Source organism: Lactuca serriola, chromosome 7, assembly GCF_051521515.1.
Source record: "Lactuca serriola cultivar US96UC23 chromosome 7, Lser_US96UC23_V15, whole genome shotgun sequence".
NCBI lineage: Eukaryota > Viridiplantae > Streptophyta > Magnoliopsida > Asterales > Asteraceae > Lactuca > Lactuca serriola.
Window position 1 is genome coordinate 165389793 of NC_136414.1, and position 24719 is coordinate 165414511.

At 35.3% G+C, this 24719-nt stretch overlaps 1 long non-coding RNA gene across 1 annotated transcript; it reads right to left on the reverse strand.

Moving 5' to 3' along the window:
• Window positions 1-1215: 1215 nt before the first annotated feature.
• On the reverse strand, window positions 1216-2309 carry LOC145064989 (uncharacterized). Its single transcript, XR_013688186.1, has 2 exons — window positions 2216-2309; window positions 1216-1613 (listed from the first exon to the last, which is right to left on the reverse strand). It is a non-coding gene; the product is annotated as an uncharacterized LOC145064989 (long non-coding RNA).
• Between the last annotated feature and the right edge of the window lie 22410 nt (window positions 2310-24719).

The window sequence follows — 24719 nt, forward strand, 5'->3', positions numbered from 1 at the left end:
ACCAGTCTCAAAGAACATAATGATATTTATTATTGATCAAATCACTTCTAAGATAGAAAATATCTCTAAAGATAAAAACATGAAAGCTAGCTGAAATTAGATTCCAGAAAACCGACAAAACCAATAGTTTTTAGAGAGTAAAAGTGGAGGGTTTTTTCTAAAAAAATTGTCTAAAACCAAAAGATTACGGTTCCAAATCAGAAAAATTGAACAAAATACAAGACCTTTTTCAGGAAAAAAAAAATTCAAGAAACAAACCTAAGGTATTTGGTTTTCTTAACCCTATTTTTAGAAGTTAAAATTACATTTTCGTAGTTTTGTTCATGCTTGATAACATTTAATTTATTCTAAAACTAAAATGAAAACCCAAAGCCAATAAGCTTATCTAAAATTTCACATTGTAATATATCTTTTTGTTTTATTTTTATTAAAATCAACGAAGACGACGCATAGCCATTCAAAGTTATGATAAACCAATCTCAACACAAACCACAAATGCTCTTTAGGATATTAAAACCAATCATGCAGTTGGCTCCAATATTAATTACATGTTTTCAATATTTTGACCTAATATTTTATTTAAATATCCCAAAGAAATCTATAAAATTAGTCTTCAATATGACTTGAAAATTCCTTGAGTTTATAGAGAAGAACTCTTGAATTTATTCCTTGAGTTTATAAATGAAGGGTTGAACTTAACCTAAATTTTACTTAGTTTCGGTAAATTTTTTAGAACAAATTAGTGAATATTGTTTAAACGTAAAATAAACAAAAGTCAAACAAAACAGTAACACTCTGCCTTGAAAAAAATAAACAAAAAACTAAGTACAAAATCTTATAAGTAGAATTAATTAATTAAATTAAATTAGTCTCTTTCACAACAGGTGCCTAATGTCCAATTCCATAAGGTTGAGGTCCACCTGTAACCTTCTCAATCCATTTATATATATAAACTCTCAACTCCTAAACTTAATCATAGCATATATCATATATGATATATCTTCCTATATCACATACCCCCCCCCCCCCCCCCAAGATAATGAAGGAAGAAGAACGAAAGGGGAAGAGAAAGAGATGTTTGGCATCAATGAAAGAACGTTATTCAAGATTCTACATATTTACTAGATGTGTTGTTATCTTGATTTGTTGGCATAAACATGCAAACTCTAGTTAGCATATGGATATATGTATATGTATGTATATAGACATGAAATATGATTGTTGAAAACTGGCTAATTAATCATTCATGTGGGTTTGTTCTGTAATGGACACTCAGAGAGAATGATTGTAAACAGAAAAAGATGGGATGTGATATAAAAGCAAAAGGAAAGACAATATGTTCATTGTTCACTTAGAAGATGAGGAGCATTTGTTCTTGATCCATTTGAAACCAGTGGATGTACCTTTCTTCACTTTGTGAGCTCCAACAATGGCGGCAGATTTAGCTTTCACAAGTCCTGTAGCTGCAACTGCCTTCACTTGTTCCATCTTCTTGTTATTGTTGTTGTTGCTCTTAGTATTTTCCTTTTTTTCATTTTCTTTTTCTTCATTGTCAAAGACTCCAGTTCCCCATTGATCAGACCAGCTTGATGTCTTGCTTCCCATGTTGAGATCTGTAATTCATTGAAAATTAAATCATTACAGAATCGAGAAGTTGAAACTGCAATGAAACAATCAAACTGGCGCGATCGATTATAGATATAATTAGGTGGATCTAGCAATTCAGTCAATCATAACAATCGATTAGGGCAAGTATCACTTGATTCGGTTTCTTCAAATTGCAGATATACATCGAGTTTTGATTTTGAAATTGCTATGAACTCTATGATAAAACTCTAAAAGTTAAGAATCATGTTGAATTCCTACCATATCCATATCGATTTTGCAATCAGAAAGTTTCGTAACAGAAAAATCGAAGATGTGAACAATGTTAAACCACAAAACCTAATCAGAATGCGCATCTCTTAATTGCTTCTAAATCGTAATAACAATCGATGCACCAATAAGCATTGTAAATCAGATACGCGACATATACACAAAATTCAGCATTATCTGAGAAGAACACAAAAGGAATTACAAACGATAAACTAAAGAAGAAAATTAAAAACTTATTCAATTGAGAAGTCGCAGAACCCTAGAGTTCAAAACCCCTCTTTCTATGTGGTGATTAAAACCCTTGTAACATAAAGGGAGACAGCAATATGTAAAACCCTACCTTTCAGTGATGGTGACGACCCGTCTAGAGAGAGAGTGTCGAAGTTGATAATGACTCGAGTGAGACCAACGAGGCTTTTAAGTTTTAAGCATTGATTATTAAGACAAAGGGATAATAGAAAACAACATTTTTCTATATTTTATTTAGCATTTTCATGGTTATTTAAAGAATTTTAATTTTGAAACTTGATAAATTGCAAATTATGGGGTGTTTTTATTTTTGTTAGATGGAGGGTTTAAGTTTCTTCATTGATATAGGTATAATTATGTGTTAGTTTAAGACTAGATTAGATTTGTTGGTAAAAAAAATACAAACTATATTATTTGAGGTCCTTATTTAAAATGTCATGTTCAATATAAACGGAAAATACTCGCTATAGACATTTTTTGGGGTTGAACTCTAAAATATAGACAAAAAAAAATTGGATCTCCTGGTATAGACATAGATTCCGCAGAGGTAAGCTATGAGGGCTTTATGGAATCCCTTGTAGCTCCACGGAATGACAAAATCGTAAATAAATCAGGATATTAAAAAACCTCAAAATCCATTCAGTGGAGCTACCTACAGGAACGAGCTCATTCCGCGGAGGTAGCTCAGAGGAATGGATCTTCAATTTTTTTTTTCACATCGATTCTTCGATGTTTATACTCATTCCCTAACTATTTTTTTTTCAAGAAAAAATTATGATAGTATGAATTTTTCTTGATAATGTTTGGAATGAATGTGAGGTGGAAACAAAATTGGTCTTTTAATCGGAGATCTTTACATAAAAGAATCATTGGAGGTGAATTTTTTTTTTCTTCTGAAAATCCATTCCTCAGAGATACCTCCACGGAATGAGTTCATTCCTCGGAGGGCACTCCGCGAAATGGATCTTGAGTTTTTATTTTATTTTATTTTAATTAATACCTTGATTTATTTACGATTTTTGTCATTCCACGGTGCTACAGTGGATTCCGTGGAGCCATCATAGCTTACCTCCGCGGAATCCATGTCTATACCCGGGAATCCAATTTTTTGTGTCTATATTTTGGAATTCAACCCCAAAAAATGTCTATAGCCGGTATTTTCCCCAATATAAATCGACTATAATTTTGCAACTCATAAATCAAATCTTCTTTTTCTTTTTATGTATATCAATGTTGTTGTCTACTTCATGTTTAAGAAAGGCTTAATGACTTAAGAGTATAACCAACTTTAGTTTTTATCAAAATTTATATATATATATATATATATATATATATATATATATATATATATATATATATATATCCAAAATAAGGCAATATTACTGGTAATTACTGATTATATTACCCTATTATAAACAAGCTAAACAAATTTACTGGTCAAACGTGTACGAAAAAAACATGGTTATCTAAATGTGGACAAGAAACCAAAGTTCATTATCCAAAGAACTATTATGGAATGTGTGTGCTTTAGATGTCTATGTAATTTAATTTTGTATTTATGTTTGTTGGTATGTTTTTGTGGGTGATGATATTAAGTCAGTTGACATGACTTAAGCATCATGACAATACTGTTTGGCCACATGTCTGCATTGCATTACAGCATGGCATGGCAAGACCGTCCAACAGCATTGCCTGGTAGCACAACATAGCTCCTGACTAATTGGTTTGAACTGGACTGGCCCAAGGCCTTACCTAATTGGATGAGTATCACTATGGTCATATACATGCAACAGATTACCCATATCACTTTGTAGACATCTCTTCATCAAAGTCCACAAAGGTATTACCATAGTTACCCTATATTGACACTAAATTACATACCAATTTGATCATCCTAGCTATTGTCCTCTAATAGTGTTTCACTGAGAATGATAGGGTTACACACATCTCTTTCTCTATATATAAATCTGTACTTAGGGACTATAAAATTTGGGCCATTCTAGTAAAATAATAATTTTTTTTGAAAATAAATATTAAAAAAAAATAATAAAATTAAATGAAATTATAAAAACAATGAATAAATTCATAAGATCAATTGAAATGTTTATTTAAGTAATGAAAATGATTAAAAAGAAAAGTTTGGGAAGAAATATTAAGAGTGTCAACTTGGTGAAGATGGGTTAACTAGCTGTGTTGACCAAATTAAGCGACTATGACCTAAATGTCATATTAAGTGGTAGGGAAGGACCATAGAGGAAACATTTAAGTGGTTACACAAAAGTTGGGAAAATAGGGCTAAATATTAAAATTTCTTGTAATAAGGTGTTAATTCTGACAAAGACCAAAACTTAAGAAGTATTTAAGAGAGTGTTCTCCCCAACTAGAAGGGGTCGATTTCTAAGAGTAGGAACCTCCATGAATGATGTTTGAAGCTTCATTGAGGATTGGAGATGATATTTGTAAGCAATCAAGCTGGGGTTTGAGGATTAAGAGTCTATTTCAAGCTTAGAAGGTAAATTCGAACATTGGAGCTCATTTGGCATTAGTAGTTGTTTCCAATTAGATTGGAAGTTCTATTCGTCCCTTAGATTTAATATCTATATAACATCTCTTCTATAGATACTTTGAATGGAAATTTAAGTGGGTTTTATGGGGTTTCTTTTAACCCAGGATTCATAAATTTGTAATTCCTTGTGTTTTCTAGTGATTCATTCAAATTCCATTCATTATTGAAGGGAGATGACTTAGGGGGTAACTAAGTATATAACTGACTTAGGAGTATTGAAGTTGATGACGACTCGAGTGAGACTAATTAGGCTTTTAGGTTTTCAGCATTGATTATTGGGGGGAAAATGACTTACGAGGGTACCTAAGTATAAAAAATGCTCAAAAAATACAATTCAACTATACTAAGTACAAAAAATCCCAATCAACTAATGCATTTGTGTTAGACCAGTTGTCGCACCCAATTTAAACAAATAAAATTTATCACTGTTGGTTGCACTAAAAATATAGCACATGGAAGTCGGGTCGAATCCTCACAGACACAGCCTAATGGTCAATGCCTTTTTGCATCAGACACATTCTAGTCAAGAGAAAGAAAATATAAAAATGGGTTTTTGAATTAACTAAAAAAAAACTAAATTTTGCATTGATATTAAATTAAACGAATATAAATAATAAAAACGATTTCAGCTCTGTTGCGACTTTCCTAATCATGCAACTAGTTCATATCTGGTTATTCAAAATGCGTTGTATCTAAGCCGGTACTGAGAAAAACTAACAAGCTCTAATATAATCTCTTTTACCTAAATTATTTAATAAAAACAAACTTTTTGAATTAACCCTAACTTTTTATTGTTTAATTTAACAAGCTCTTAATTAAATAAAAAAAATGCATTAAGTTATGTGTAAAACTCCCAGTAATACCTAATACTTCTCACAAGCTCGAAAGTGTAAAGATATGATTTTTTCAGTTTATATCAGAGTTAAATATCAAACATGGAACCAATCTGATACTTGTTACTTTTTACCGGTTAACAAGAACAATTACATATTATATTAACTGATTAACTCGAATGATAAAACCATAGTTAGGTGATCAGACTAACAAGAATTAAAATCAAACATTCATTAAGTTCAAAACAGAAAAAAAAATCTAGATAGAAACACAAAATGAAAATCAGATCTGAAAACTAATCACATGAAATAAAAAACCCCTTTCATAATTAACATTATTACTCCAAACATGCTACATGCATATTCATAAACATATTTTACATATATGGTTTTGTTACAAAAGACTGGATACAAACCAACTAACGAGGTTTTTACAAAGTTTTATATATTACATAATTTCCCAGGAATTAATATACAAAATACAAAAGCTATAATATTATCTATTCTACATCTTCTAACAGTACATAACAATACTTGATGCTTATCACCTGCAATAATTAAACACTGAGAACTCGCTACTCGGTACCTACTCGACCGACTGGGGAGTAGCGAGTACTCGGGAGTACTCGGGGAGTACTCGGATTCGGTAATTCATGTAGAAATATTTTTTGGAAAATTATATATGTCAAAATCATAAGTTAAAATCATAATTTGATTGAAATATATTACCAAAATTAGATACATGTGAATACATAAAAGCTGAAATACACATAATTGTCTAACTACGTGGATAATTACTGAAAATTTAAGATATATATATGTAGTAATAATCACATGTTTGTGTTAAATAATAAATCATTAAGTGCATTATCCATATTAATCTTGAAATTCTTGATTTTTTTCTCTTTTTATGACAATTTTGACCCTTTGACCGAGTTGACCGATTTTGACCGAGTTGGCCGAGTTTGACCGAGTAGGCCCGAGTAAGACCGAGTAGGCCCGAGTTTGACCGAGTTTGTCCGATTTTTGACCGAGTTTGACCAATTTTGACCAATTTTTGGCCGATTTTGACTAAATCCGAGTTTTTTGGCCGAGTTGACATTACTCGCCTCGGTGGAGGGCCGATTCCGAGTAATCGGCCGAGTTTTGCAACACTGTATATATATATATATATATATATATATATGTATATATATACATACCAATATGACAGAAGCAAAGAGGGACAAAGAACAACAAAGGCAGATGAGTATCATATGACAGGATTTCCATATCAACGAATAATCCGATTCAAAGATTTACAATCAATGAGATACAACAATTTCCACATGATATACATCAATAAGACTTCAAACCAAGTGGCATAGAAAATACAATTTCGAATTATCATTTGGCTAGCAATTTACAGGCTTTCAGCTCTGCCTAACCTTCTGCCAATGCCAAAGTGATGCTTAATCATTCACTTCATGGTCAAAGGCTACATAACTATACCCAAGTGATGCTTAGTCATTCACTTTGTGGTCAAAGGTATAGCTCATTATCATAATAACACGGGAAAGCACATTGCACATATAACACATAACATACAATTGTCCTTATATTAAACTCACCGTGAAAAAACTGAATGATAAAATGATAATTTGGGCAGCACTTCGCCTCTAAAAATGACTTTCTTTGACGAAACCAGGGAGTAGGGAGGGTGACGGACTCCGGAGCACTTACACGAGTACGTGGGGCGTACTTCGGTATGCTGGGAGTACTCCTTCGGACTAGCCTCAAAGTTTGTTCCCAAAACTTCAAAAATTCGTATCTTTCGCATACGAGCTCCGTTTTTGACGTTCTTTATATGCACGCGTAGGTGAAATTATGCTCTACAACTTTCGTTTAGACTCTGTCGCATACGAGCTCCGTTTTTGACGTTCTTTATATGACGTTCATTTTTATAGTTATATTTTTAACAGGCTGGGACAGGAAAAGTCCGTTAAAAATTCATAACTTCTTCATCCGACGTCCGTTTTTGTCTATCTTTTTACCGTTGTACTACTATTGACGAGATCTTCGATTCTCGTTTAGGCTATGTCAGCTAAAAATCACTCGATCTTTATTTCGAGTTTTGGACTGTGTATTGCTATGTCGAATCTTAGAAAAGTTATAACTTCCTTATACGAAGTGAGATTTGAACGTTCTTTTTATGAAAATTCTCGGTTTAATGAATAATACAACTTTCATTTAGATTAGTAAGGCTAAAAAGCATTTTATCGTAAAATCACTTTTTACGTCATATGACGTCGTGTCGGTTCTGTCGCGAAACTTCAATAAGTCATAACTTATTCGTTATAACTCAGATTTCAGTGAGGTTTTCGCCTAAACGTTTTTAATGAGATAATTTACAACTTTCAATAACATTATTGTTACTTATTTTCCAACTTAAATTTTACATTTTCGTTAATTTCAATATTTGACTTTTAATTGGAATCTCATAAGACTTCCAATATTTCCCGAATGATTCTAAACATAGTTTTACTTCAAATCTCATAAAACTATCTTGTTAGAACTCAATGCTCAAAACCATATAATATTTAATAATATTCATTTTCAAACAAAACATGATAACTGAACGTGCATGTTACATGAAAAGTACTAGTCTACGCAGAACTGAAAACTAAAGTTTAGCCAGACATGACTAAAAACGAAACTAAACTAGATAAAAATAAACATTTACTGATAAATCTTCTAAACTAAACGAATGAGATGATTTGCAGCCTTCAGATTTCAAAAGTCGCTGAAAGATATCAGAAATCGCCTTTAGAAGTGGTTTTCTGTCGTCTGGAACCGTCTCCCTTCACATCTGATAATGAGGGTTGTATTTATAGGTGAAACGGAAATTTCCGGCAAAAGAAACTAATAACATGCAATCACAGGTTGGTCATATGTGATCGCAGGTTTTTGAATTTTTTCCAGATTTGCCCCTAAATGATGCATGATGCTTTTTTCTTCGTTTCTGGAACTTTGGGCGATTCAAGAGATCACAGGTATACTATATGCGATCGCAAGTTTTGATTTTTTACTTCATCTGAATTCCAGAAGACTTATTTTAACCCTGAGAAACTTCGTGGCAAACATGCGATCATAGGAAAAACATGAGATCATACCTGTGATCACGTTTCTGGCCTATGTAATCGTAGATTTGGCCTTTTCACAAAAACAAAAGTCGTCCAAAATTGTGTCTAGATTTCAGAACATTTTGAATCTCGTCAATTGGAGTTACCGTTCATGAGATATTGTGAAAATACTAACATGGGTCAAAGCTGTCAGCAACATCCTTTAGCTTCAGATTGTAGAATCTATCTTCGTGTGATCAATTTGATCAAATGTTTCTTGAAAAAACATCTTCCAATCATTCCTCAACATCCTGATTCAGTTTCAACTCCATTTAGGCTCCAAATATCCATCCAACTGCTCCCAAAGTACTGCTTCACTCGAATTATCTAAAATTGACACAAAAATGCTAGCAGTACGGGAATTCTAATAAAAGACATGAGCTGAACATTATTTAAACAAATGACATGCAAATGTACAAAATATGATGCTAAATGATAACAAAAACTACCCTAAAATATGCATAAAATGGCATCTAACAATCTATACACATAATACCATCTAAGTGCTCAAATCAAACCTTATGGTCATCGAAAAATTCAGGGAAATGAATAGATATTACTGGTTAAAAAAAGTAAATGGAAAATGTCATCTGTAAACTGTTTACAAAACCATTGTTTCAATAGTATTATCCAAGATCAGAGTGTCCTAAGATCCGATGTCATAAAAATAGGAAGTTATGCACGATCCTCTAAAGTATTTGTAACAATAAGCTGAAACCGTAAGCCAAAGCTTAGTGAGTTCCCCCAAAGTACCAACACACCACATGACAAACAAGCATACAAATATGAGCAGCCAACCTGACTGGATCGCCTTACAGAGAATGCAGCCTATTCGGACTGCTCTACAAGCCTTCGGCATGACTGGACCGCCTTGAAGGGCCTACAGTCTATCCATACTGCTCTACGGGCCGCCGACCTGACTGGACCGCCTCGCAAGGCCTACAGCCTATCCGGTCGTCCCTGGGTGTCTCGACCTACAACGCAAAGCATGACCGCCTCAACCCAACACAACATGTCGACATATGCAACAAATAAACATAAACAGATCCAGAAAATACAGATAGTCATACGAATCTACTGAACAACTACAAACTATCATATCACTATCCTAACTAGGATAAGTAATCTAGTGGGCTGGCATTGGTGCCTTCGACCCACAAGTATAGTGAGGAAAATCTCACCTGAATTGAAGAAGCCCGAGACCACTGCGATACACTTCCTGCTACACTACATGCTCCCGCGTATCCACTAACACCAAAACCATATACAATCTTAATCACCAGTCAAAACCCTCTAGTTTGACCTAAAGTCAAACTTGGTCAAAAAAGTCAACGATCAACAAATTCAACAAAAGTCAAAGCATAAGGTTGGTTGAGTAAGCCCTATGTACTTAACTTACGCCCAACATATATTGGATGGTTTAGTACGCCCAGCGTATGAAAATTATTCCCAACATACCCGAGTTGGTTCCATCCTTTCCATTAAGCACTTAATCCCTTAAGGAATTTTCACCCACACTCAGATCTAGCCTCAAAACATTGTCTTAAGTCATAACGTTTCCACCTTTCTAACTTTCCATGTATAGGGAAGATCCACAAGCTAAAATCTTAACTTATTAATCCATTAAGACATCACAACTCTTGCATGGAAGGGATAGAAGGACCAATATCAGATTTTTATGGTTCCTAATAGCTACATAATGGATAAAGTTTCCAACTGTATCCATTAGAATGGTCCCAACAAAAAAGATCTAGTCTTTAAGTCTCAAAGGGAACAAAATTTCATCTTTTTCAACTTAATCCATTAAGTCCAAGTCTCCAACCTTCATATCTAAATTAGTATGATGTTTAGATGGATAAAGTGTCTAACTTTATCCATAACAAGGTCACAAACTTTCAAGATCTAAACTTTATGAACTTAAAGTGACAAAAAGCTCATTACACCCAAAACTAGCTAGATCTAACAATTTCATCATCAGGATTCAAATTTTATACCTCCAGAAGAAAGATAAAGGTGAACAAGGTCTGGATCTACAAGCTCCAATGCAACCAATGCTTCTTCAATGAGTTTCTTCTTCTCCAAGGTGCACCAAGAACACTCCAAAGCACTTCAAAACACCTTCGTTTTGCTCACAAGACTCAAACTAGAGTTAGGGTTTCAAGAGAGTGTGTTGAAGAAGTAGAGGATGAGAATGGAATGGGTTTGGGGAATTTAAGGAGCTTAAATAAGGCTCAAACCATGAAAATAGGGTTTAGGCATTGATTGTGTACGCCCGACATACTACTGGTACACCTAGTGTACTAGGGATTCCCTAGTATGCCGAACGTACTCCCCGTATGCCCTGTGTACATGGCTAACCCAAAAATCATCCTAACTTCAAATGGTCGTACCTTCTTCATTCCAACTCCATTTTCAACGTTATTTATATCCACGGAAAGGTGGTGAAGAGATCTACAATATTATATAAATATCTTGGACTAAAAACTTCCAAAAAAATCCATATTTCATGCAAGAAGTCCAAAACATCACTTTTCCCGTTTTTCCCCCTTCACTCCAACACAAACCAAGGGCTTGGATTTCATAACCAATATTATCAACATCCAATAGGGTCTAAACCCTATTCCCTTGAAGTCTAAGGCCTTTACTTGATCCTTTTAATTTCTACAATCCTGAAAAAAGAAACTTCTCAAAACAGGATGTTACACAAGGTCTAGTTTTGATGTTACGTAAATACCTAATCCCGACAGGGTGGCACCAAATCCGGGAGATGTGATGGTCTTTTGGAAGTTTATCCATTGATGGTCAAATTCATCTTGATGTGCTCTCTCATCTGGTAGAAAATCATTAGAGGGGGAGTTGATGGTGGCGCACGCTAAGAAGATCCTTATTGTTTCACAAGTTGAAACGTTGCAATCGAAGTTCAGAAGCTTCGGTAAAAGTCATGCCTCTTATGATGATGAGTACATTGACATCTCTATGGAAGGATGTCCGAACAAATATCAAAGGTTAGATCTGGTGAAAGCCCTTGATGATTATGGTTCTCTCATCGTATTAGGAAACGTTGTTTTCCTCAAGATTGAACATGTTGACACTCTAATTGCATTATAATCATATATAACCCTTAGAAATTATTTCTTGTATTCATATCATTTCGGTTTTTACATAATCAATATGCTAGGCATTTGGGGTTTTTATAGGGTTTGCAAACAGATTTGGTTTATTTCATCAAAGATAGAGCGAAATCTAATGGGTTCTCTTGTCTGATCAGGACATGGTAGCTAAAATCTTGTTCGAAATAGAAAAAATGATTTAATCATTTATTCAAATTATAATCACAATCAGTATCTTGTAAAGGTCGTTAGTTCTTCAAGATCAAAGAGAAGTGCTTGGTCTATTCTTTTCCAAAATAGAATTACCTTTTACCACATCAATAATCCAAGTGTAACTTAAGATGATAATATTTTGTTATGGATTTTAGAATAGGATTTGGATTTTTAACTTTTTTTTTCAAGAATTGGTTATAGGCAATATTGGGGTGTGAGTCTTGTTTACTAAAAATTTTGTATTACAGGTGGTAAAAGCAATCAATGAGTTGATGTTGATCAACTTGGCACCAGTTCAAGAATCAGAAGAAATGGAGATGTGGAAGTCAACCATTGATGCTAAATCTAAAAAAAATAGTCCAGAGAGAGTTATGGGTGGTGTAGCGCACATAATGATTTATACTGTTAGGTTCATGAGACTCAATTTTTTTGGGAACTCTCATGAATGGATATGCTTTTTTCTTGAGGAGAGCAAAAGAGCCTTCTTTTGAAGGCTTCTTTCAGATCAATTTACTTCTAAGTCAACAATAAATATGCCAAGTTAGCTAGTAAACTGAAGTACCAGTCAGGGCCGGTCCAGACGGTTGCCAACCCGGGCGACCGCCCAGGGCCCACGTCTCGAGGGGGGCCAAAATTTGGGCTATGTAACGTATATTATTAAAAGAAAATTATTACCTAAATGATTTTTAGAGCGTAAAGTTGGTTCAAACTCAAATTAGTTCAAAAGATAAACAATATGGCTTGCTTGTTATTGCTAATTGAACATGTCTATACTAAAGAATAAATAATATTTTTTTAATCTTTATTTTATTTGTCTTTGAGGGACCATTTTTTTTCTTTTCGCCTCGGACCTCACATACGCTTGGACTGGCCCTGGTACCAGTTACCATAAGAAGTAATTTGAATAGATGGTGTACTTGTATGATATTATGCATACAAAAGCAATAGTTGACTGATGATTTTTATACTTACCAAACTTGAATTGTGTTTTTAGAACATTTTTAATACTTTGTTACCTTCATGAGTCATTTTCCCATTATTGAGACAAAGGGATAATAAGAAAACAATATTTTTGTACTTTTGTTTAGCATTTTGATTGTCATTTAAAGAATTTCAAATTTGAAACTTGTTAATTGCAAATTACAAAGTACAAACTATATTATTTGAGGTCCTTATTTAAAAAGTCATGTTCAAACTAGGCCGACCCAAGGCCTTATCTAATTGGGTGAGTATCAATATACTCATATACATGCAACATATTGCCCATATCACTTCGTAGACGTCTCTTCGTCAAAGTCGACAAAAGTACTACTGTAGTCACCCTATATTAACACAAAATTACCCACCAATTTGATCATCGTAGCCAACTAGCCATTGTCCTCTAATAGTGTTTGACCAAGAATGATGGGGTTACACACATCTCTTTCTCTTTATAACATCTGCACTTAGGGCCTATAAAATTTGGTCCATTTTAGTAAAATAATAATTTTATTGAAAAAAAATATTTAAAAAATAATAATTATTAATAAGATTTTAAAAGCAATGAATAAATTCATAAGATCACTTTAAACGATTATTTAAGTAATGAAAATTGATTAAAAGGAAAAGTTTGGGAAAAAGTGTTAAGAGTGTCAACTTGGTGAAGATGGGTCGACTAGGTGTGTTGACCAATTAAGTGACTAGGACCTAAATGTCATATTAAGTGGTGAGGAACGGCCATAGAGGAAACATTTAAGTGATTACATAAAAGTTGGAAAAAAAGGTCAAATATTAAAATTTCTAGTAATAAAGGGTTAATTGTGACAAAGCTCAAAACTTAATAAGTATTTAAGAGAGTGTTCTCCATAATTAGAAGGGTGTCGACTTCTATGATTAGGAATCTCCATGATTGATGTTCGAAGCTTCATATTGGATATGATTTTTGTAAGAAATCAAGCTAGGGTTTGAGGATTAAGAGTCAACTTCAAGCTTAGAAAGTAAATTCGAACATTGGAGCTTATTTGGCATTAGTAGTTGTTTCCAATCAGATTTTAAGCTCTATTCCACTATTATATTCAATATTTATACAACATGTGACATCCCCAAATTTCACGGTCAGAAACACCGATTTGTTTATGCTTTATTTTTAAAATTAGAGTAATCGTTTAAAGAAAACTGTTGTGGAATTTGTTCCCAAAAACAAAAATATGATAATCATTTATCAAAACATTTCTCAAAGAGAATGTATTTTCATTAAATAATAAAACCTCGGGATGTCATGTTTGATATAGACCAAAAGCATAAACAATATAAAATAAACCTTATAACAGTTATTTATAACCACTGATCTATAATCCAAAATCTCTCGTCAAGTCCACCAACTTATACCCTTGTGCCATTACCTGTAATGCAAAAAAAACTGAGTGGGTCAGGCTTGGGAGCCTGGTGAGCATATAGGGTTTTCAACCCACAATAATACATTTATTATATTCCATTATCAAACAATCAACCCAATTACCCATCCACATTATCATCGTTTAATCTTCCCAAAAGATATTATCCTAAGGGTCATCTCCTATGTCATGTTTACCTCTCATCTCCTTACATCTTATTTCCTTATATGTTTGTTCCTAAGAACTTTTCCTAAGGATCATCGCCTGCATTTTATAGACAATACTAATTCGGGGATCACTCCCTCAATATGTGACTAGTAAGGGTTAGGGTATCATCGCATGAATTACATAGCCACAACATCGCCTGGACTCGTAAATCATAATAAGGGTTAGACTATCATCGCATGAATACGCAGCCACAACATCGCCTGGACTCGTAATTCATAATAAGGGATAGACTATCATCGCATGAATACGTAGCCACAACATCGCCTGGACTCGTAATTCATCACCTATCTATCATCACCTAATTATCATCACCATTATATCCTCACCTATCTCTTATCAGAATTCTTTCAACACACATCAACTATTTCATCTACCCATGTTCTACCCAACATATTTGTAGATATAAATTACATATATAGTTTAAATCATTTAACACCCATATAAAAACATCAATTCCAAGCCCATCTCAAATAGACAAATAATATATAACGCATAGCACGTATTTCATAGCTAATACTTTATATTTATGTGTTAGAAGAAAGTAACTATACACTCACTTGATCAGAAGATGATCGGACAACACTACGACTTGTAAAAGTAGTATTCTTGGGTAGATCTGGAAGATCTTCAAAAAAATCGGCTTCTCGCGGGCAGAGCTTCGGCTTGGGAATCGTACTTCTCGGGATCTTTGGGGCCTCGGGACTTCCTTCAGGGATCGGGAATGATACCAGGGCTTCGGGATATTTCTGGCACGAAAAACGACGCAAAAAACGCTAGAGAAAGAAGAAAAATGAGCAAATGAATCGGCTACACTCGACTTCCTTTTATAGGGGCTGGAACTTCGAATTACGTTGGACATAATCTTAGGTTACGCTGGGCTTAACCTGGATAAACCCGGTGACTCCCCCCCCTTGGATAATATCGAAAATTTATAATTAAATTTAATATCGAAAATATTTAATAAACTTAAAAAATTCATATCTTCCTCATACGAACTCCGTTTTCGATGTTCTTTATATCCACGCGTAGCTGAGACTATGCTCTACAACTTTCGTTTAGAATCTGTCGGCTAATTTTGAATTTATTTTTATTATATTATTTTAGTAGGCCGGGACAGGAAAACTCCGTTATAAATTCATAACTTCTTCATCCGACGTCCGTTTACGCCTATCTTTTTATCGTTTCACTACAATTAACGAGATCTTCGATTCTCGTTTAGATTGTTTCGGCTAAAAACCGCTCGATCTCAAATCGAGTATTCAGGCTGCATACCGCTAAGTCGAAACTTAGAAAAATCATAACTTCCTCATACGAAGTCAGATTTGGACGTTATTTTTATGCACGCTCACGGTTTAACATATTATACGACTTTCATTTAGATTGATAAGGCTAAATATCGCTCTAACGTAAGTTCACTTTTTACGTCGCGCTGTGTCGTGCCGGTTCTGTCGCGAAACTTCGACAGGTCATAACTTCTTCGTTATAACTCGGATTTCGGCGTTCTTTATATGTACGGAATCCTTGTAACATATACTACAACTTAGTTAATATTATTAATTCTAAATAATCTTCTATCAAAAAGTCATTTTTGACGCTTATCGTCTCTAAATTGACTAGCCCTGATCTACGGGCGTTACAATTATCTCCCCCTTAGGATGATTACGTCCCGGAATCATCAAAGAAACAATCCTTACGTTAAATTTCCATCCTTATTAATAACCGTGATGCTCAATCTTTCATCTGCTTTTCATACTATCTTGGACTTTCAATCGTAACCTTCAAGTTACAAAATAAATCCTTATTGTGGACTCCTTCTTCTTCTTAGGATAAATACATTCATTTATCTATTGTAACTAACTGATGGGTCGTGTCCCGATGACCTCTCATCATAGTCGGACTCAATTGATATGACCACTAGGGTCGAAATAACAACCATCTTACTAGTCATTACCGAAACAATGGTAATGACATGCTTGAATAAAACGGAAACAATTTCTAGCTTCTTGGTAACCTTGCGACTTTCCCTGATCCAAGTGCGAGTCCTGTGCTTCCGGTAGTATAGATCTCTACTACCATTCACACCTACTCATACTCGTCCCAAGTATTTTCTCGCAGTTAACCAAGTCACTATACATAAATCATATAATCATTTAACACATCAGATAACAAAACCAGGGTTTATATTATTCCTTGAAACTATTACACAAAAGTTCAAGTTCACCCTATACTATGCCTCTAATAGGCTACATCATAAGTTAATATTCGCACTGCTACTTCATAATTTGATCATTGGATATAAAATCCTCATCCTTGATTCGCTTTGTCAAGGATCATGTGGAATGCCCTTGGCTGTGGCGGTACATTTTTCTTTGCAGCTTTGTCCTTCTTTGGGCAGTTCTTTGAAATATGACCACCATCTCCACATTCGTAACACTTCCTATTGTCGAACGTACAATCTCTGGAATAGTGACCGGTCCTACCACACTTATAGCAGGTCACTGCTCCATCGCATCTTCCAAAGTGCTTCTTCTTGCACTTTTCACACCACTTGGTTTCATCTTTTCCTCCTGATTTCGAGAGTTTGGTTTCTTTGTCGATCATTGAAGATCCCTCGTGTTTCCTTTTCCCTTCAACTTCAACTCTCTCTAGACCCTTTTCCCTTATTTGGGTCTCAACATTCTTGGCTGCCTAGATGGCGGTTTTCAGAGTGGTTGCTTGCTTGACTATCGGACCAAAGTCCGCTGGTAATCCATTGGCAAACTTGTTGAACTTGGAAAGTTCAGTTGGAATTAGGTATGGAATAAGCTTCATCTTCTCTGTAAAGCTTGTAGCGTATTCAGTGACGCTCAATTTTCCCTTCTTTAGATTTTGGAACTCATTGTTGATTTCCAGAAGGTCCTGCTCAGAGCAGTATTTCATTTTCATTTTCTCCACAAACTCTTCGCAAGACATCTTGCTAGCTTCCCCCTTGGGCATTGAACCGGCCAGTAACTTCCACCAGTTCAGTACTCCAGATTTTAATAGAGGGATTGCAAGAGCGGTCTTCTGTCTGTTGCTACACTCGTAACTTTCGAACATTGTCTCCATCTCGGAGATCCAGTCCATGACTTGCACTGGTGTCGGGCTCCTAGAAAGACACGGTGGTTTGGATGCCATGAAATCCTTGTACTTTCATCCACGTCCATCATTGCCTCCATCCTGATTGTTTCTGCGAACTATTGGTGGGTTGGCTTGACCAATGGTCCCACTATAGTTCCCTTCTTCTGAATGCCCCTCATTCAGATCAGGCTGTTCAACTGGTATTGAGGGTTCACTCCTGTTGTTCAGCAACAATTGTCTCATTTCTTCCTTTTGTTCAACCATCATGGCTTGAATCATGGTTCGTACTCCAGCCATTGTGATTGGTTCAGGTGTTGCTGCTACAATAACCACTCGCTCAACCACAGGTGGTTGATTCCTATTTTAGTTCACGTTTCCAGCTCCACTCCTGGTTCTTGTCATTTTTGATCTATACACCGAATAAGGTGATTTTAGATCTTTATTCACAGTAGATATTCAAATCATCCTTATCACTCCGAAACGTTTACATGCTAATTCTAATACCGTAGACATACGCTTAGAACCCTAAACACATAAGGTTTCCAGATCCAGTCGGCAACAGACCATAGATTCGAACAAATAATATCATATATGGCAAACATATAACAATTAGCACATAATAGCATTTTAGGCAATTTTCCTAAAATATACTAGTGCTCGTGTCTTAAAATATGGTAGACACTCAACTCACAATCATCGCTTAGAATTCTAAGTTTAAGTCTAGAAATCCTACAAATTCCTAGTTTGCTTAAACTAATGCTCTGATACCAAAAGTGACATCCCCAAATTTCACAGCCAGAAAGACCGATTTGTTTATGCTTTATTTTTAAAATTAGAGTAATCGTTTAAAGAAAACTGTTGTGGAATTTGTTCCCAAAAACAAAAATATGATAATCATTTATCAAAACATTTCTCAAAGAGAATGTATTTTCATTAAATAATAAAACCTCGGGATGTCATGTTTGATACAGACCAAAAGCATAAACAATATAAAATAAACCTTACAACAGTTATTTATAACCACTGATCTATAATCCAAAATCTCTCGTCAAGTCCACCAACTTATACCCTTGTGCCATTACCTGTAATGCAAAGAAAACTGAGTGGGTCAGGCTTGGGAGCCTGGTGAGCATATAGGGTTTTCAACCCACAATAATACATTTATTATATTCCATTATCAAACAATCAACCCAATTACCCATCCCCATTATCATCGTTTAATCTTCCCAAAAGATATTATCCTAAGGGTCATCTCCTATGTCATGTTTACCTCTCATCTTCTTACATCTTATTTCCTTATATGTTTGTTCCTAAGAACTTTTCCTAAGGATCATCGCCTGCATTTTATAGACAATACTAATTCGGGGATCACTCCCTCAATATGTGACTAGTAAGGGTTAGGGTATCATCGCATGAATTACATAGCCACAACATCGCCTGGACTCGTAAATCATAATAAGGGTTAGACTATCATCGCATGAATACGCAGCCACAACATCGCCTGGACTCGTAATTCATAATAAGAGATAGACTATCATCGCATGAATACATAGCCACAACATCGCCTGGACTCGTAATTCATCACCTATCTATCATCACCTAATTATCATCACCATTATATCCTCACCTATCTCTTATCAGAATTCTTTCAACACACATCAACTATTTCATCTACCCAACATATTTGTAGATATAAATTACATATATAGTTTAAATCATTTAACACCTATATAAAAACAACAATTCCAAGCCCATCTCAAATAGACAAATAATATATAACACATAGCACGTATTTAATAGCTAATACTTTATATTTATGTGTTAGAAGAAAGTAACTATACACTCACTTGATCAGAAGATGATCGGACAACACTACGGCTTGTAAAAGTAGTATTCTTGGGTAGATCTGGAAGATCTTCACAAAAATCGGCTTCTCGCGGGCAGAGCTTCGGCTCGGGAATCGTACTTCTCGGGATCTTCGGGGCCTCGGGACTTGCTTCGGGGCTCGGGAATGATACTGGGGCTTCGGGATATTTCTTGCACGAAAAACGATGCAAAAACATGAGAGAAAGAAGAGAAATGAGCAAATGAATCGGCTGCACTTAACTTCCTTTTATAGGGGCTGGAACTTAAATTACGCTGGACATAATCTTAGGTTACGTTGGGCGTAACCTGGATAAGCCCGGTGACTCCCCCCCTTGGATAATATCGAAAATTTATAATTAAATTTAATATCGAAAATATTTAATAAACTTAAAAAATTCATATCTTCCTCATACGAACTCCGTTTCGATGTTCTTTATATCCACACGTAGGTAAGACTACGCTCTACAACTTTCGTTTAGAGTCCGTCGGCTAATTTTGAATTTATTTTTATTATATTATTTTAGTAGGCCGGGACAGGAAAACTCCGTTATAAATTCATAACTTCTTCATCCGACGTCCGTTTTCGTCTATCTTTTTATCGTTTCACTACAATTAACGAGATCTTTGATTCTCGTTTAGACTGTTTCGGCTAAAAACCGCTCGATCTCAAATCGAGTATTCGGGCTGCATACCGTTAAGTCGAAACTTAGAAAAATCATAACTTCCTCATACGAAGTCAGATTTGGACATTCTTTTTATGCACGCTCACGGTTTAACATATTCTACGACTTTCATTTAGATTGCTAAGGCTAAATATCGCTCTAACGTAAGTTCACTTTTTACATCGCGCTGTGTCGTGCCGGTTCTGTCGCGAAACTTCGACAAGTCATAACTTCTTCGTTATAACTCGGATTTTGGCGTTCTTTATCTGTACGGAATCCTTGTAACATATACTACTACTTAGTTAAGAATATTCATTCTAAATAATCTTCTATCAAAAATTCATTTTTGATGCTTATCGTCTCTAAATTGACTAGCCTTGATCTACGGGCGTTGCACAACATCTCTTCTATAGATACTTGAATGGAGATTTAAATGAGTTTTATAGGTTTTCTTAACCTAGGATTCATAAATTTGTACTTCCTTGTGTTTTCTAGTAATGCATTTAAATTCTAAGTGGTTTACTTGTAACGACCCGAATTTCCGTCTGTCATCGAGGTTAGTGTTCCATTAAGTTTATTCTTAACACTAACATTCTACTTGGTTTGGATTTAAGTTATTAGGGCCAAAGTGTAATAAAAGGAACGTTGATCATGTATATAGGTCTAAAGGTTATTTTAATATACTTTGAGGGCCTAGATTGTAATATATGAAGTATTTAAGCTATGCTAACCCTAAAATACTGGACATTTACTCTATTTGAAGACAACATGTCCTAAAGAGAATGTGTAGATCATTCTAGGGTTTTGGTGATTATTCAAGTTAAGAAGGAGTGAATTTTGAAGCATCCTTATTGGGGGATTTGGTGTTGGTTCCTCTATTAATCTTGCACTTTGTATTGTCCATGAACTTCCATAAGGTTTATGGTCCTTCTTTTGAGTTCTTTTTCTATTCCTTCAAGTCACATTCAAGAGATAGCCATGGACTGTGCAAAATCCATGGTGTAGAGTGTTTGATTTGTTTGTAAAGTTTTTCATCCATCATGAGCACTTAGTCATAGTCTTGGATGGTTGAAATCTTCAGAAAAGAGGGTTTGATCATACCTATATCAGAATTGAAAAGGAAGATGATCAGAAATCATTGTTGTAACTAGAAGCACTTCCGTGGAGTGGTGACGTAGGGGTTCATATTTTCTTGTTTCATGTTTAGTCAACCAATCGTGGCGCGACCCAATACTAACCGCAACACGAAATTCGCCCTGTATCGATCATTTTCTGATTTAAGGCTCCTTATTGATCAAGATTTTGTGTACTCTCTTCCGATGCTTAATTGCTTCTTGGAGAGCACTTTTCCTCCATTCATTGCTTCCCAAAACTTGGACTATAAGTGTTTATCTTATGTTGCAAACTTGGGCTATAGGTGAGTTACCTTATTGGAGAAATTTCATATCCTTGAATATGTGAATTGACCCTAAGATGCTATAGTAAGTATGTACCTTAACTGTCCATGATATGTGTACTGGAAATGTAAATCCATTTCTATGAAAGAAAATTCCATTACATAATGCATGTTAGACTCTTTTTATGATTCTTGGTTTGAAATGTGTGGGTAGGTTCATGCTAGAAAGAGGGATATGTGTTGTTGGTGTGGTATGGTGTATGCATGTTGTGATTTTCTTGAAATTATACTGTCTATGATGATTAGGACAATGCATGCTAGTGATGTAACACCTCAAATTTTAGACCAAATTTTTCATTTTTAATTTACCAATTATGGTCTCACAATCCAATTCATCAAAAACATAAGTGTCAAAAACAAGCATCATCACAAAATATCAGAGTATCTAAAACTGTCCCAGTAACAAATCTCCCAGCGAGTGTGTACAATTAGTCCTTCACCTTCCCGCGATCCTCAGAAGTACCTGAAACTCATAAATCTAAAACTGTAAGCACGAAGCTTAGTGAGTTCCCCAAAATATCACATACAACACATCACAAAAATAAACAACTATGGGTTATCAGCAACCCTGGGGACTATCAACAGTCACAGAGGGCAACAACACGCCTTATGGGTTATCAACAACCCTGGAGACTGTCTGCAGTCTCAGTCACACATACACATCATAATGTAAGATATCATTTAGACCCAGCTGGTCACCACAAATACAACTATTATACCACACAAGTAAGAATATGTTAGGTGACTCACCTGATACTAATGCCAACTAAATCTCTCACCTGAACTGCCAGAACTAGACTTCGCCTAAAAACAAAATAATTAAACCTAATTGATAATTAAGGTCCATAACTCAACTCACGAGTCCAAATCCCACAACTAAGTCCCTTAAGGGCAAAAAAACCATATTTCCCTTCCCAGGGTCCAAAACCCTAACTCTTGACCAAAGGTCAAAAGTCAACAAAATTCAACTGCCCAACGCGTACTCAAGAACTAGGCGGGATCGAAGGCTCACCGGGCTTCGCTGGGCATAGCCATTAGTACGTAGGGCGTATGTTGTTAGGCCCCTAATTTACCCCAAATGGTCTTAATCATTAAGGCATGCATCCAAAATCAAATCCGACCTTCTTAGAACATCTTAACTCATAAAGTCATCTACTTTAAGCCTTTGCATGGCTATAGAAGACCCAAAACATAAAACTCTAACTTACATCACACTCTAATCCACTCAACTTTTCCATGGGCCAAGGGAAATGATCAAGCAACCATTTTTATTTATCTATAAGACCTATATGCATGAAAGGTCAACTAATACTCTTTGGAGTGCTCCAAACTCATAAAGGTCCAGCTTTGGGACAAAAGCTCATAAAACTCATCCATGGAGATCAAAAAGGAAACTCATCAAGGTATAAACTTTATACCTGAAAAAGATCCATAATGACGAGTAGTTTCTGGATCCAAAAGCTTTCATGCAACACCACCTTCTTCACTAGTCTTCTTCTTCAACAAAAATCCAGCAAAACCACCACCAAGCTTCAAGATCTTCACTCACAAGGAATGCACTTGAGATTAGGGTTTGGAAGGAGTGGAGGTTGATTATGGGAGGTCCAAGGGTGAGTTAATGTCTTTAAATAGAGGTGAAACCCTACATTTTAGGGTTTTAGAGACTGGGCTAGTACGCCCGGCGTACCCCAAGTATGCCCAACGTACTAGCATGGAATCCTCGATTCGAACTTCTCACGAACGCGTACCCCCTTTATACGCCCAACATACGACTTAATTGCAAAGTTTTAAACAACAAGAGACAAAAAGAGCAAACTTCAATTAGGTTAAGGGTTAAGGTAGAAATACCTGATAATCGGATGCTATAATTCTCCCCCACCAGAATCAGACTTCGCCCTCAAAGTCATCCTCAGAAAACAGATCAGGATAGTGCTCATACATCTCAGACTCGGGCTCCCATGCCTACTCAGAGCCTTTTCGGTGATGTCACTGAACTTTGACCAAGTTCACTACCTTGTTCTTCAAGGTCTTCACCCTCCGATCCAGAATCACCACATGCTTCTCGATGTAATTTAGGCGATCGTCTACCTGAATATCCTCCAAAGAAACTACAGCTGTCTCGCCAGCTATACACTTCCTTATCTGGGAAACATGGAAGGTATCATGAATCTGTCTCAACTCCTCGCGTAGCTCCAATCAGTAAGCCACTTTGCCCACACATGCCAAAACTCGGAAATGGACAATAAATTGGCCCATTTTGCTCCGCTTCCTGAAGTGGATAACACCCTTCCAGGGTGACACCTTCAGAAGCACCAAATCCCACACCTGGAACTCTGATGGGTTTTGAGCTTAACAAACAATCCTATGTGTGCATGCAACCCTAAATAATTTGATCTACATTTTCTCTAATTGAGCATACAAATTGACCAACAAAATGGAAACCCTAGTATACTAGTATATAATCAAAATACACAATAAGGGTTAAGAAAAATGTACCTCAATTGTTATTTGGTAATAACAATTAAAACCTTGTGTTGTTGAAGCCTTGAGAGGAAGCGCCACAAATGTCGCGCCTCTAATGGTTCACACTCAAAACCAGCAAAGGAAGTTGATGAAGAAAGAGGAGAGAGTATGAAATTTTAGGCCTAACCCTCTAAGGAATCAGTTGGACGAAAATCATAGGGTTATGCCTTATTTATAGTGCATTCAGGAAACCTTAGATAAGCCCAAATCCAAGATTATCTTAAATCGGGTAAATATCCACTTTCTTGATTATCCATTTAGGGATTATTATAGAACCCTTAGGCTCCAAAAAACCGTCCCAACCTTATGGATGGTTCTAGATTGCATCTTGCTCAACTATTGAACAACTACAATTCAGTCCTGCACTTTTTATTAATTCTTTTAATCCCGAATTTCCAATTAATTTTTTTATTAAATATTACTATTTCAAATTAATGTATTATTCTCATAATATATTAACCAATCATTTATTTCAAGTTATTAATCAAATAATAAATTCAACCTCT